Here is a 15994-nt window from a genome sequence, read left to right as displayed (position 1 = left end):
CCAAAACCAAATTTCTCTAAAACTGCAAACAAGTACTCCCACTCCACCCTATCGAAAGCAGAGGATATGAAACAGAATCACTTTGATTGAAGGACAAGAACTCCTCAATAGAGCTTGAAATAAATTCACAACATTTTTTATCCGCCAGAAGGAGAGAGTTAAATCTCCAAAGTGGAGGGCTACATTTATAGGTAGAAAGTTGAACGCCCAATAGCAGAGGTGAATGGTCAGATATTACAATACCAGAATAGTCGGAAGAATTAACACACGAATTAAGAGTTCTGTCGATGAAAAAATAATCAATCCTGGAATAAGAATGATGGACCTGGGAGAAAAACGAAAATTTTTTGATTGAAGGGTTCTCCATGGATCAACAAGATCATTCTGTTTCATAAAATCTGAGAATGTTTTAGACATAGATGATGGAGTCAAATAACGAGGACTAGATCGATCCAAGATTGGGTCAAAAACACAATTCAGATCTCCACCAAGGATAAGCAAATGAGTATTCAGAAAGGGGATGTTACTCAGCAATCTATTAGCGAATTCAGAATCATCAAAATTCGGGGCATATACATTTACCAACAAAACCTTTTTCTGCATTAGGGTACCAGCAACAAATGGGACAGCCCCCCCCCCCCCCCCCCCCGAACACAAATACACCCCAAGTCTCCACAGAACAGAACAAAGGAGACAGCAGTGAACCCCAAAGTAGCAAAAACGATTCACCAAAGTGACTGGACTAATTGGAGTCCGAATAAAAATAAAAGCGGGAGAGGAAAAAAAAAAACAACCTCTCGCCAACTTCTCTACTGTATAACAGCGTGTGCGGGGGTTTTTTTTGTTTGTTTGTTTGTTTTTTTTAAAAAAAGGTCAACCAAACAACCAGAAAAAAAAAAAAACAAAAACAAAAAAAACCCAGTCCTGTGCAAATCAATGCAGCAAGCTCGGAGAAGATTGTGCTGGACTGGTCCGAAGTTCAAGAGTATATTATATGATTCAGTTTCATTATATAACAATGAAAATAAAAGGAACCAGCACACCAACAGTACAATAACTAGCACAACGGCCTAAGTAAACAATGCACAGGTGGTGTTAAACCTAACGAGAGCGTGAACTCTTAGCAGCATTACAGCATCAAACTGAGGGGCTATTGAGGCTCACCCAGAGATCAAAGTTTTGACATAATCACTGGCCTCCTCTGCTGAAACAAAGTCCTTCTCGACACCCTTATATGTGATGCAGAGTCGCGCTGGATGAAGCAGGCCATACCGAACACCTTCAATGCCACGGAGTTGCTGCCTGACCGTGTTGAATGCAGCACGAGCCCGTGCCACCCTGGCGGTGTAGTCGGGGAAGACTGAGATGGTCTCCAACTTTAATCTGTCGGCGTTCTCTAGCACGTTGTAAAATGTGAATACAGTCAGCAATTTCTGCTTTGAATGTTTCACTGTTCCACGAAGCCTCGCTTTGCCCGTCTCTACATGAAGCCAGTTTCTCTAGCTCAGAAAGGCCAGAAGCAGAAAGAGTTCACAAACAAGGTTTTAGGTGTTTTCCAGCTAATGTAAGGTTTGGATATGTTGAACGTCCTTTGTAGTTTACCCCTCAGCACTGAAGTTTTTAACAGTATTTATTTCTGTTGTGGATGGACTACTCCAGCTTTCGGCCCTAGACCAGCACAGCATCTGCTGTTACTGCTAGAATGTTTTATATTTTTGGAACAAATTTTAAGTTTGATAAGTTTGTGTATTTATTTAACAATCTGTGGAACTGAGTTCACAAAGAATGATATGAAAGATTGTTTCAGTAGTTACATAGAGCTATGGTTATTAGCAACAACTGTTATTCACATGAATCCTATGAATCCTACTGCTCATTCAAAAAGGTCACACGGTGTAACTGTCTGATAAAATGCTGATTGTCAACCTTTTACATTTGTGGAAAAAGTTTCCTAAATATTCTAAAAGTAGTAAGACTGAACTATAGGGACATTTTGTAAAAAATAAACTTTTACTTACAGACCTTATTACAGCTTTTTAACCATACTTCAGACTGTAAAGAATCATTGAGTCATTTAAGTGTACACCTCTTTAATGTTGCAGCTGGAGGCTAATTCACTGTAGGCTATTCATGCTGTGATTTATTGACTGATCTATGTTTCATATTAACCAAATTCTGCTGGTTAGTAATCTAATTAAGACTTTAAATTCAGTACAAAGTAAAATATTTGCCTTCAAAATATAATGTATGTTTTTATGAAAAATCTAAATGACTATGAAAGAGCTGATAATACAAATATCAGTAGCTTTGGGTTCAGCTGTTGTCTTCAGCATTTATTTAGTTTAACTATTAGGAGGTTAGTTTTGTATACTAGCGGGTGTACTGTAGGGGTGGGTTTGGATAATCAGTTTTCCGATTAAAATCAATTTCAGCTCAAATAACGCAATATTGAGTCATTAAAATCCTGAATTGATTTTAAAATATGAATGTATTTTGCCAGAACTACCAGAATCTCAGGTTAAAGCTCAACAAAACAATTTCAACAATCACCAAACAGCTAAAACAGCAAACGGATTCCACACAAAGACGTAAACACAAAGCGTGGACCCCACGAATCAGACACGCCGTCGAGGCTGAAAGCCGAAGGCTCACAGATTCTGAAGCTGCAGGTTTCGTCACTCACCAGCCAATATTGACTGAACCAGCAGCAAAAGATGATCCAAACTAGGTTTCACATTTCACTTCACATAAACATCATCATGAATTCCCTGACTTTTTCGGTTTTGCTTCCACCACGATGAAATCACTTTTCCTGCACAGCTCTCTCTCTCTCTCCCTCAGTGTACTTCAAGAACAGTTTCCCATTTCAAATCTCAGTTTCCTGCATTATTCGCTTGCTTTTTACCACCCTCCAACCTGCCAAACAGACTGTGAGCATAGTACAGTGTACAAGCAGAGAGGGAGTTGCTTGCAAGAGCGTAGAGAATGCAGCAGACACTCGCTCTCACTGGAATCACTAGGATGGCTCATTTTGCATCTTTGAAAAATGTGGATGGTGTTTCTGCCTCTAAATCTGAACAGTTTGACCAAAATCACAGCGAGATATCACCTAATAGGTAAGATCTACCTGTTATTGACTATTTTCAAGCTCAGAGCTAAGCTATAAAATTAACCTCACCTGTTTGTATCATGTTTAAGTCACATGACGGAGTGTTGTTTCCATGACGAGTGATCAGTCTAAAATGGAGCCAATTGAATTCAAGAATGGAGACCAGTCTGATCCGCAAATGTGAGAATTTTGTGACTTTTACAAAGATTGCATATAAGTTTGTTGAATTTAGTAAATCGTAGCCTGTTGTCTGAATGTTGAATGTTTATCATGTGTTGAAGCCAAGTGAACCAGGAGAGACCAGAATCACCAGCCCCCACCTGTGTGACCATAAGGAGGTCTAGAATGGAACCAATAGCATTCCAGGCTGGAGACCAGTCTGATCCACAAATGTGAGAATTAAAACATGCCCTAAACATATTATCATATGATTTTACTGATGAGCACTGAGAGTTGTCAAAACACTTATTTCATGGCCTGAAATGTTGAATGTTTGTAATGTGTTGAAGCTGAGTGACCGTCCTTACCCAGCTGCGTGTCCGTGAAAAGTGACCATACTAGATTACTAAACTGAAAGAAAGCAATGGACAACAACATATAACATAACAAATCTACTTTTTTAATTCTAGGAAGTAATTGTCATTTGAACTGTGTCACTTAAAGGAAACATACTAAACCTGCATGGCAACTGTTTATCGAAGGCAGTCTTCTGCTATTTTTAGAAATGAAAATGTTTGTTACAAAAAGCCACACCACATCAAGAACTCCACCGACTTCACCGACAAGGTCCAGAAACTTACCCTGGATCCAGATGAAACCATGGTGTCCTTTGATGTAGTCTCTCTCTTCACTTGCATACCCACCACGGAGGCCGTGGAGACTGTCAGAAAACGACTACAAGAAGACAGCTCCTTGGAGGACAGGACCAACTTCACACCCGATCAGATTTGCACACTGTTAGACCTCTGCCTCACCACTACATATTTCAAATACAACGAAGGCTTTTACAGACAAAAACATGGCTGTGCCATGGGCTCCCCCGTGTCACCTATTGTAGCCAACCTTTACATGGAGGAAGTGGAAAGGAAGGCTCTTGGCTCCTTCAAAGGAAGAGTACCCAGCCACTGGTACAGATATGTGGACGACACCTGGGTCAAAATCAAGACACAAGAAGTGGAATCCTTCACTGTGCACATTAACGCTGTGGATAAAAACATCAAGTTCACCAGGGAAGACACAAAGGACAACTGTTTGCCTTTCCTGAACTGCGCTGTGCACATTGAAGAGAACAGCAACCTCAACATCGAAGTTTACCGGAAGCCCACAAACACGGACCAGTACCTCCTCTTTGACTCCCATCACCCTCTGGAACACAAACTTGGAGTAATTAGGACCCTACACCACCGGGCAGAACATGTTCCCTCTAAGCCTGAAGGAAAAAAGAAGGAACACACACATGTAAAGGAAGCACTCAAAACGTGCGGCTATCCTAAATGGGCGTTCTTAAAGTCAGCAAAGAGGCACAGAAAAGAAGATCAGACACCAGCGAGGGAGGATAAGAAAGACAGACGCAACAACATTGTCATCCCCTATGTAGCCGGTGTATCAGAGAAACTCAGGAGAGTTTTCTTCAAGCATGACATCCCAGTGTATTTCAGACCCAGCAACACGCTCAGACAGAAACTGGTTCACCCGAAAGACAAAACGCCAAAACACAGACTTAACAATGTGGTGTACGCTGTACAGTGTAGCGAGGAATGCTCAGACCTCTACATTGGAGAAACCAAACAGCCACTTCACAAGCGCATGGCACAACACAGAAGAGCCACCTCCACAGGACAAGACTCAGCAGTTCATCTGCATCTTAAGGATAAAGGACACTCTTTCGAGGATGCCAATGTTCACATTTTGGACAGAGAGGACAGATGGTTTGAAAGAGGAGTGAAAGAAGCCATCTATGTCCACTGTGAGCGACCATCTTTGAACAGAGGCGGGGGTTTACGACACCAACTCTCTGCCATCTATAATCCAGTTTTGAGATCCCTTCCCAGACGCCTTAACGCCCACTCACATCCTGGGCCATCTGACCTCAGGAATTCGCATGATAAGGTGGGGCCAGGTTTCACAATGAACACACCCGAAACTCTGACTGATTGGGACCCACACCCAGTTTCACACCTTGGCTCAGGCGATTAGAGGATCATCAGGGGGTCCTTTTGTCCCTCTGTGGGGGGATACTCCCACTAGGTTTATATCTGGGACTCTCCACCATTTGACCTTAGAACTGAAGAAGCTTCTCGGATGAGAGGTGAAACGTCTTCAAGTAACTTATAGAAGTCCAGACGCTTTTCTTTGCAAGCTCCTTTGTTTGTTACAAAACACTTACAAGGCACAACACTGACTTCACTAACCTAAGACTGAGATATTTTCACATTTTAGATATATGTGTGTGTTTAATGACAATTTAAAGTTTGGTATTTAAAAGTTTTAGTTTTGTAATAATTCTCTAAAAAAATAACGTCATAATGATGTCAGCTTGCTTTTTATCTCAGTAATCAGTTTTCTACATGATATTAAATATGATAACGATAGAATATAAAATATAAAATCACAGAGACATTTTATCCCTCTTGCTTTTTTACTTTAGTTTAAATTACCCAAGTTGAGGTCAGGAGAAGGAAAGTTCAAAGTTGATGAGACTTTGAACTATGTATTTATTCTTAAAAGAAAGAAAATGTGACACTTATAACAGAAGTTTTGCCTTTGTGTTACTTTGAGTGAAACAGTGGATTAAGTGTGATGAATGCCTTTCCAGTCACTGTATCCATTAAGACAAACTGTTAAAGCCAGTCGTTCATAGAAAAAAGTTGTGCAGTAAATAAAAAATAAAAAAAACTTTAAAAAGTCAGAAACAATAAGTTGTAAACTCAGTGTCAGTGTTGGTTGTGTGACACAGTTTGTCTGTGAAGGTTCTTAGTCATCCAGGTCCTTTCATGAACATACATGAACATACTGTTTACTGAGAGTACAGTTCAAACTACGGTTGTGACATGACATGTTGTCCAGAATAAAAATATTTTTTATGTGATATAAAAATGTATTTATGTCATGTCATTGCTATAGCAGTGCCATGCATTCCATAGTGTGCACAACGCTGAGACTTACCGAACCATGTCTGGGTTGCTTGTAGACAGACTTTGGTTTTTCTCAGTGTCTGTCAGCAACAACAAATTAGACCTGAAAAGAGATCCACTTCAACAACCTCCAAAGCGCAACACTTTTCAAAATCTGCAAGAAACCTGCACCTGCTGAATGTGAAAACAATAAACCTGTTTCACTGCTTAAGGCAAAAACACATGATCGAGTACAACAAGGCTATTTAGGAGATAAAAGCAGTTGGTGATGTTAAAAAAAAATATGGTTAAATGGCCTGTATTTGTATAGCGCTTTACTAGTCCCTAAGGACCCCAAAGCACTTTACACATCCAGTCACACATTCACACACTGGTGATGGCAGCTACATTGTAGCCACAGCCACCCTGGAGCGCACTGAGAGAGGCGAGGCTGCCGGACACTGGCGCCACCGGGCCCTCTGACCACCACCAGTAGGCAAGGGTGAAGCGTCTTGCCCAAGGACACAACGGCCGAGACTGTCGGAGCCAGGGCTTGAACCGGTAACCTTCCCATTACAAGGCGACCTCCCAACTCTGGCCTGCTCCCAACTCGGCTGGCCTGGAAACACCAGACACCGAGACATTTATGCAAATGTACTGTTTATAAGATTGGGGAAACCTGCAATCAGCTGAGACTGAAGAAGTCACTTGGATGAGTGACGAAATGTTTCTCCCACAAAACGCTACATCCAGATGAACAGAATCAACTTTTGGAGATTTACTTTCCTGGATGATTGAGCATGCATCAAGACAACTTTGACTACTGATCTTATGCTCATGGAAGAATTGGGATTTGGTGGGATTATGCAACATTAAGACAGCAGCCAGGTATCCCGAACTAATTTTGTGGTTCATTCACACCTCGCTCGAGTTGACCAGCGTGTCTATTACATGTTTTACCATGATATTGGGTTAACTTGGCATAAAATTAAATAGAAAATGCTCATTGCATGTGTCATGAGTTAGAAAGTATAGAGGAAGTGGGTGTGTATTTTGAGTAGCCTGTAATGGTGTTGGTCACATCATGATCATGAGATGTTCCCAAGAAATACACTGTATACTGCAACTTTGTGATTGCCTCTAAAAAACACTCTTTAAAATGAAAAATGTTACTCTGCATTTTGTAGATGCTTGAGGAGGAAATTGTTACTTTTATGAAAAATGAGCTACAAAAATTCAAGAAATTTCTGAGTCAAAAATGTCCAGAAGGCACACAAAAAAAGAAGATTATGAGAGAAGATTATGAATCAACGGCTGATAAAAAAAGATGAGATCAGCGATGGTGACACATTTCTGAGACTCACACTGAGCTTCCTGAGAAGAAAGAAGCAGGATCAGCTGGCTGATTCTCTGCAGAGGAGTGAGATGCTTTTCTATATTTTCTTCATTTTTTACATCTGTGGAAACTGTCAAACTGCCAAAGAGGTAAAATTGTTATTATAATGTAAAATTATTGTGAAACAATAACTCTGTTAACCTCAGTAATGGATAATGTGAAGATCTCAATAATGGATTAGGTTTCTTAAAGGTTTCTTAAAAACCATATTGCACTTAGCATATTTGATTCACTGTAAATGGACCTATATCACCTGATGTTTCCTCAGAAACTTCTGCTGCCATTTGCCAACATAAATTAAAGTGTAACCTGAGGAAAAAGTTTCAGTGCTTGTTTGAGGGGGGTGCCCGAGCAGAGAACCCCACTCGTCTGAATCAGATCTACACAGAGCTCCACATCTTAGAGGGTGAGAACAGAGATGATGATCATCATGAGGACAGACAGATACAACCTGCCTCCTTGAAACCTGGAGGTTCAGCTGATATCTTTTTTGGGAATATTTTTAAACCTTTATCTGGAAGACATGAACCAGTCAGAACTGTGGTGACAAAGGGAGTGGGTGGAATTGGAAAAACAGTCTTGACACAAAAATACATTTTGGACTGGGCTAAAAACAAAGCCAACAACAATATACAGTTTATCTTCCAATTCACTTTCCGAGAGCTCAATTTGCTGAAAACAAAACAGTGCAGCTTGGTGGAACTTATCCATTATATGTTTACTGACACCAAAGAAGATAAGATAAGATAAGATAAGATAAGATAAGATAAGATAAGATAAGATAGAACTTTATTAATCCCTCGGGTGGGTTCCTCTGGGAAATTCGATTTCCAAAAAAGCACAGCACCGACAGAAGTTACAGAATATTATATATATATATATACACACACACACATACACACACATATATAAATACAGAGACAAATATAAATAAAATATACGAAGGGGATAAATAGAATAAATAGGAATAAAAATAAAAATACAAGTGAATTGCACATTTCAAGTATTGAGGTCTATTGCACTGTTGACTATTTACAAAAAGTATTGCACAAGGTATTGTACAGTGAGGTGAAGAGGCACTACAGCTTAGTTGTTCCCCCCTCCTTTGTCCTCCTGTTTCCTGTTTCCCCTCCCTCTCCCCTCCAGAGAGGAGTTAAACAGTCTGATGGCGTGTGGGACAAAGGAGTTTTTAAGTCTGTTAGTTCTTGTCTTGGGGAGAAGCAACCTGTCACTGAACAGACTCTTCTGGTTGTTAATGGCCGTGTGCAGAGGATGCCCAGCATTGTCCATAATGTCCATCAGTTTCTTTAATGTCCTTTTCTCTGCCACTGTCACCAGAGTGTCCAGCTTCATGCCGACCACAGAGCTAGCCTTCCTGATCAGTTTCTCCAGCCTGGATGAGTCCTTCTTTGCTGTGCTGCTCCCCCAGCACACCACAGCATAGAAAAGTACTCCAGCAACCACTGACTGGTAAAACATCCTCAGGAGCTTCCTGCAGATGTTAAAAGACCTCAGCCTCCTTAGGAAGTACAGTCGGCTTTGGGCTTTTTTATACAGGTGCTCTGTGTTGCATGACCAGTCCAGTTTATTGTCCACCCACAGCCCGAGGTACTTGTACTTGTTGACCACCTCCACTTCCTCACCCTCTATCTGAACTGGCAGTGGACCTTCTCTGGACCTCCCGAAGTCCACAACCAGTTCCTTAGTCTTTGAGGTGTTGAGTTGCAGGTGGTTTGTGTGACTCCATGCGACAAAGTTCCTCACCAGACTTCTGTACTCCTCTTCCTGATCATCCCAGATACACCCCATGATGGCTGTGTCATCTGCAAACTTCTGAATATGGCATAATTCAGAGTTGTAGCAGAAGTCAGAGGTGTACAGGGTGAAGAGAAGAGGGGACAGCACAGTTCCCTGTGGTGCTCCTGTGCTGCTCACCACAGTGTCAGACGTGATGTCCTTCAGCCTGACGTACTGTGGTCTGTCGGTGAGGTAGTCGGAGATCCAAGCCACCAGGCAGGGGTCCACCTCCATCCTGTTCAGTTTTTCCTGAAGCATACAGGGCCGGATGGTATTAAAGGCACTGGAAAAGTCAAGAAACAGGATCCTGACCATGCCTTTTCCCCCATCCAGGTGTGAGTGGGCTCTGTGTAGGAGGTACAGGATGGCATCCTCCACTCCAACACCCGCCTTGTATGCAAACTGTAGTGGGTCCTGGGCATGTTGTACCTGTGGTCGGAGGAGGTTGAGGAAGAGCCGCTCTAGAGTCTTCATAAGATGTGACGTCAGTGCCACCGGTCGGAAGTCATTCAGCTCATTGGGCCGGTTCCTTTTGGGGGCCGGGACGATGCAGGATGTCTTCTATAGGGCGGGCACTCTCCCCAGTCGCAGACTGAGATTGAAGACTCGTTGTAGCGGCTCCCCAAGTTCAGCAGCACACGCCTTTAGCATCCTAGGACACACCTTGTCTGGGCCTGCTGCCTTTCTGGGGCGAAGCTTCCTCAGTTGTCTCCTGACCTGATCCACTGTGACACTGGGAGATGTTTGGGAGGAGGGGAGGGGGGGAGATGTCTTGCTGCTGAGAGAGGGAAGAAAAAGCAGGAATCTGCCACTTTGAAGAGTTTCAGGTTGTGTTTCTCCTGGATGGTCTGGATGAGTGTCGACTTCCTCTGGACTTCCACAACAACAGCATTGTGACTGATGTTACAGAGTCCACCTCACTGGATGTACTGCTGACCAACCTTATCAGGGGGAACCTGCTTCCCTCTGCTCGCCTCTGGATAACAACACGACCTGCAGCAGCCACTCTGATCCCTCATGAGTGTGTTGACATGGTGAAAGAGGTCAGAGGCTTCATGGACTCACAGAAGGAGAAGTACTTCAGGAGGAGATTCAGGGATGAAGAGCAGGCAAATGCAATGATCTCACACATTGGGACATCACGACGCCTCCACATCATGTGCCACATTCCGGTCTTCTGTTGGATCACCTCTACAGTTCTCGAGGATGCACTCCAGTTCAAAGAGAAGACAGAACTTCCTGCAACCCTGACTGAGATGTACATCCACTTCCTGTTAACTCGGATAAAGCAAGATAATGCAAAGTATCATAGAAAGGCTGAGACAGATTCAGAAGCCAAGAAGATCTTTCTGGCTTTGGGAAACCTTGCTTTTGAGGAGCTGCAGAAAGAAAACCAGATATTTTCTGAAACAGAACTAAAAGAGTATGGCATTGACATCAAAACTGGATCACTCTGCTCAGGACTGTTCATAGAGGTCTTCAATACGAAGCATGGGTTGAGCCAGGAGAGAGTGTTTTCCTTTGTCCATCTGAGCATTCAAGAGTTTCTGGCTGCACTTCATGTCCTTCTAACATTTGTCAACACTGGTGTCAATCTACTGAGAAGACGTCGATTGTCAGTAAAACATGAGCATGCATGTAAGAAACTCTACCAGGACGCAGTGGACCAGGCTTTACAGAGTCCAAAGGGGCACCTAGACTTGTTTGTTCGCTTCCTGCTGGGTCTTTCACTGGATACTAATCAGACTTTCCTACAAGGCCTGCTGAAAAAGACAAAAAGTAAACCAAAGGTCAGAGAAAAGCTAGTGCAGTACGTCAAGCAGAAGATCAGACACTGTCCTTCTCCAGAGAGAAGCATTAATCTGTTTCACTGCCTAAATGAACTCAATGACAATTCTTTAGTGGAGGAAATCCAACAGCTTCTGAGATCAGGAAGCTTCTTTGAAAACAAACTCACTTTTTCTCAGTGGTCAGCGCATACATTTTACAATAAAACATACATTTGCATGAAACCAAAATACAACATAAATACAACTACAATTAATAGACAATAAATTTTAAAAATAAAAAATCATTAATTAAAATGACTACAGCTCTGATTTCCCTTTAATCACACTTTGACCTTCAATGTAAAGAATCTGATGTCTGTAATCAATTTGATTTCGGTTGGAAGTGTGTTCCACAGATGGCAGGCCTTTATGGAAAATGCTGACTGACCAAATTAAGATCTCGATATGATATCTTGCAGTTGCCGTTCACCATGCTCCTAGTAATACGATTACTATCTTGTCTTTGGATGTATCTATTAAGACACTCTGGGGCCATCCTATTTATACATTTAAAAACTAATTTAAGAAAACACAAATGATTAAAACTCATAAAACTAAGTAGATTATATATTTCTTTAAAATGTGACAATGATGCCACCGAATAGATTTTTTATCCATTATTTTTAAAGATTGGTTATATAAGGATACCACAGGCTGAACTGTAGATGGTGCTGCTTGAGTCCAAACTGTCAGACAATATGAAAAATGAGAGAATATCATGGAATGCATGAATAACTGAGCTGCTGAAGTAGGTATATAATGCCGAATTAACTTAAAACAATTCAGATTAACCTTGACCGTCGTTGAAATCTTCTTTACATGTGTATCAAATTTAAGAGTGAATCTAAAATTATTCCTAAAAACTTAAAATCTTTAACCTCCTTTATTTCTTCGTTGCTTAACTTGATTTTAAAATCATCAGGTGAACTTTGTTTTCTAATAGAAAAACACATAGAAACTGTTTGTTTTTTTTAATTCAATACAAGATGATTATGTTCCAGCCATTGTTGGACATCATTCAGATGTGTCGTTAAAGTATCTGCTGCTTCACCAGGTGACTTAGCTGGTACATATATAACTGCATCATCTGCATAAAGCTGGTAGATAGCTTTTGGACAACTGGCAGGCAAATCATTTATGCTATATCATGCTATATCTAGCAGAGAAAACATTTTGTGTATGTTCACAGGTTATCAGGCTGATCACAGAGACAGGCTGTTGTGTCCTGGCTTCAGCTCTGAACTCCAACCGCTCTAATCTGAGGGAGCTGGATATGAGTTTTAATCATCCAGGAGACTTGGGACTTCAACTACTGTCTGCTTTACAGCAGGAGCCAAAGTGCAAACTGGAAACTCTCAAGTATGATGTTTTTAAAATCAGTACACATACGTCATAGCCTTCGTTTACTGAGCCTGAGTTTGTGTTCACTTGTCTTTCTCTACCACATCAACAGGACTGGTCACTGTGGAAAATGCAGAATGGCCCCATCACCCCTAAGATGTAAGCCAAACCACTATTAAAAGGATCTTGGAAAACAATCAATTCAAATTATCAACATTATAATATGATATAATTAGTGCTGTCAGCGTTAATGTCATTAAAATGACGTTAACACCATAACCGCATTAACGCAGCAAATCTCCGTTAATGAGTTAACGTGGATCGCCCCGTGCGTGGGGCTGCATGGCATCAATACGTTAGCTCATTTAGCTTGTTAATGCATTAGACCTGGATGACTGAGAACCTTCACAGACAATGCATTAGAGCCGTCCAGCCCCACGCACGGGGCGATCCGCGACAACTTGCTAACGGAGATTTGCCGCGTTAATGCGGTTATGGTGTTAACGTCATTTTAACAAGATTAGCGCTGACAGCACTAGATATAAAATATTCTTTGAAATGTGATGAAATAATTAGCTATGCTTAGCATAAAGACTGGAAGAATGGTGAACCCGTAGTTTGGATCCAACTGAGGGTAACATAAACCATAACCTCTCAAAACTCAATCATTAATAATAATAATGGATACTTTATTGATCCCCATGGGGAAATTACTTGTTTTTCTCTGCATTTGACCCATTCACTCAGTGAAGCAGTGGGCAGCCCACTAAGCAGGCGCCCGGGGAGCAGTGTGTAGGGACGGTACCTTGCTCAGGGGTACCTCAGGGTAGCCGTTAAGTGGATTCGAACCGCCGACCTTCCAATCATGGGGCGACCACTTTACCTACTGAGCTATCCCTGCCCCCAATTAATATGTCATATCTTATTTGTTTAATGTCTACAAAAGCCAAAGTACAGGTTGGGCCAATTTTATGGATACACCGTAATAACATGGGAATGGTTGGTGATATTAAAGTCCTGTTTGTGGCACATTAGTATATGTGAGGGGGCAAACTCCTCAAGATGGGTGGTGACCATGGTGGCCATTTAGAAGTTGGCCATCTTGGATAGAACTTTTGTTTTTTCAATAGGAAGAGGGCCATGTGACACATCAAACTTATTGGTAATGTCACAAGAAAAACAATGGTGTGCTTGGTTTCAGCGTAACTTTATTCTTTCATGAGTTATTTACAACTTTCTGACCACTTATAAAATGTGTTCAATGTGCTGCCCATTGTGTGTTGGATTGTCAATGCAACCCTCCTCTCCCACTCTTCACACACTGATAGCAACACCGCAGGAGAAATGCCAGCACAGGCATCCAGTATCCGTAGTTTCAGGTGCTGCACATCTCGTATCTTCACACTATAGACAATTGCCTTCAGATGACCCCAAAGATAAAAGTCTAAGGGGGTCAGATCGGGAGACCTTGGGAGCCATTCAACTGGCCTACAACGACCAATCCACTTTCCAGGAAACTGTTCATCTACGAATGCTCGGACCTGGCACCCATAATGTGGTGGTGCACCATCTTGCTGGAAAAACTGAGGGAACGTGCCAGCTTCAGTGCAAAAAGAGGGAAACACATCATCATGTAACAATTTCAAATATCCAGTGGCCTTGAGGTTTCCATTGATGAAGAATGGACCCACTATCGTTGTACCCCATATACCACACCAAACCATCACTTTTGTTGTTCCAACGGTCTTGGAGGGATCCATCCAATGTGGGTTAGTGTCAGACCAATAGCGGTGGTTTTGTTGGTTAACTTCACCATTCACATAAAACTTTTCCTCATCACTGAACAAAATCTTCTGTGTGAACTGAGGGTCCTGTTCCAATTTTTGCTTTGCCCATTCTGCAAATTCTGTGCACTGATCTGGGTCATCCTCGTCGAGATCCTGCAGTAGCTGGAGTTTGTAAGGGTGCCATTTGTGAGTAGCTAACATCCGCCGAAGGGATGTTCGACTAATGCCACTCTCCAGTGACATGGCCACGCTGTGGGCTCTTGCTGAATGAAGCTAGGACAGCCACTGATGTTTCTTCATTAGTGAGTTTTCTTGCGTCCACATTTTGGCAAATCCAACACTGAACCAGTTTCACGAAAATTAGCAAGCAGTTTGCTAACTGTAGCATGGGAGATGGGTGGTCTCGTAGGGTGTCTTGCATTGAAATCTGCTGCAATGACCCGGTTACTGCGTTCACCAGATATCAACACAATTTCGATCCGCTCCTCACGTGTTAACCTCTTCAACATGTCAATGACTGTGAACAAAGAGAAACTTGTAAATAACTCATGAAAGAATAAAGTTACGTTGAAACCGAGCACACCATTGTTTTTCTTGTGACATTACCAATAAGTTTGATGTGTCACATGGCCCTCTTCCTATTGAAAAAACAAAAGTTCTATCCTAGATGGCTGACTTCTAAATGGCCACCATGGTCACCACCCATCTTGAGGAGTTTGCCCCCTCACATATACTAATGTGCCACAAACAGGACTTTAATATCACCAACCATTCCCATGTTATTACGGTGTATCCATATAAATGGTCCACCCTGTACTATTAGTACTGGACCCAAACACAGCAGAAGGAAACCTCAAACTGTCTACAGACAACAGAAAAGCCGTGTTGGTGAAAGAGGAGCAGCCTGATCATCCAGAGAGATTGGATAGCTGGAAACAGGTGCTTTGCAGCGATGGTTTGACTGGGCGCTTTTACTGGGAGGTACGGTGGACAGGAACGGTTACAATAGGAGTGACATACAAAGGAATCAGGAGGAAAGCATACATTGATGGCTGCTGTATTGGATGGAACCAATTACAACCAGTCCTGGAGTCTTTTCTGCTCAGCTCAAGGTTTCACTGCCTGGCACAATAGCATACCAACAGACATAAAAACAGCCCCACCTGCTGACTCTAACTGAGTAGCAGTATATCTGGACTGGCCTGCTGGCACTGTGTCCTTCTATTGTCTCCCTTGCATAGTGTCTTCACGAAAACAGATACATCTCCACACGTACCAGACCACGTTCACTGAGCCAGTCTATGCTGCATTTGGACTTGGACGTGTACTTGAGTTTGAGCCTGATGGTACATTGTTATCATCCCAGATTGTTCTGTTTAAAAATGAAGAATGAATGTTCCCTAGAAGATTGATTCCCAAAGTGTGTGATGCAGGATCTTTGAGGCTTTAAGACAGGATGAGGGTCCTCTGAGATGTATTTATATTTTTTACTGCTACATTTACTTCTGTACATTTTTGACTACCGTGATTTATTATTAACTCTTTTTTAAGTCTACAACAACATGCTGAACAAGTTTGAGATATCACTGAGAAATTCACAGGTAGCATTTTTGTAGCTGACC

At 41.9% G+C, this 15994-nt stretch overlaps 1 pseudogene; it reads left to right on the top strand.

The window, feature by feature from the left end:
• Positions 1 to 7409: 7409 nt before the first annotated feature.
• Positions 7410 to 15765, top strand: LOC146583740 (protein NLRC3-like; annotated as a pseudogene).
• The last annotated feature ends 229 nt before the right edge of the window (positions 15766 to 15994 follow it).

This window comes from Mchenga conophoros, linkage group LG1, assembly GCF_057382185.1.
Source record: "Mchenga conophoros isolate Kocher_MC1m ecotype Shallow Benthic linkage group LG1, M_conophoros_male_GT1.1, whole genome shotgun sequence".
Taxonomy (NCBI): domain Eukaryota; kingdom Metazoa; phylum Chordata; class Actinopteri; order Cichliformes; family Cichlidae; genus Mchenga; species Mchenga conophoros.
The sequence above is the reverse complement of the archived record's forward strand: the minus strand, read 5'-3'. Positions and strand labels throughout refer to the sequence as shown.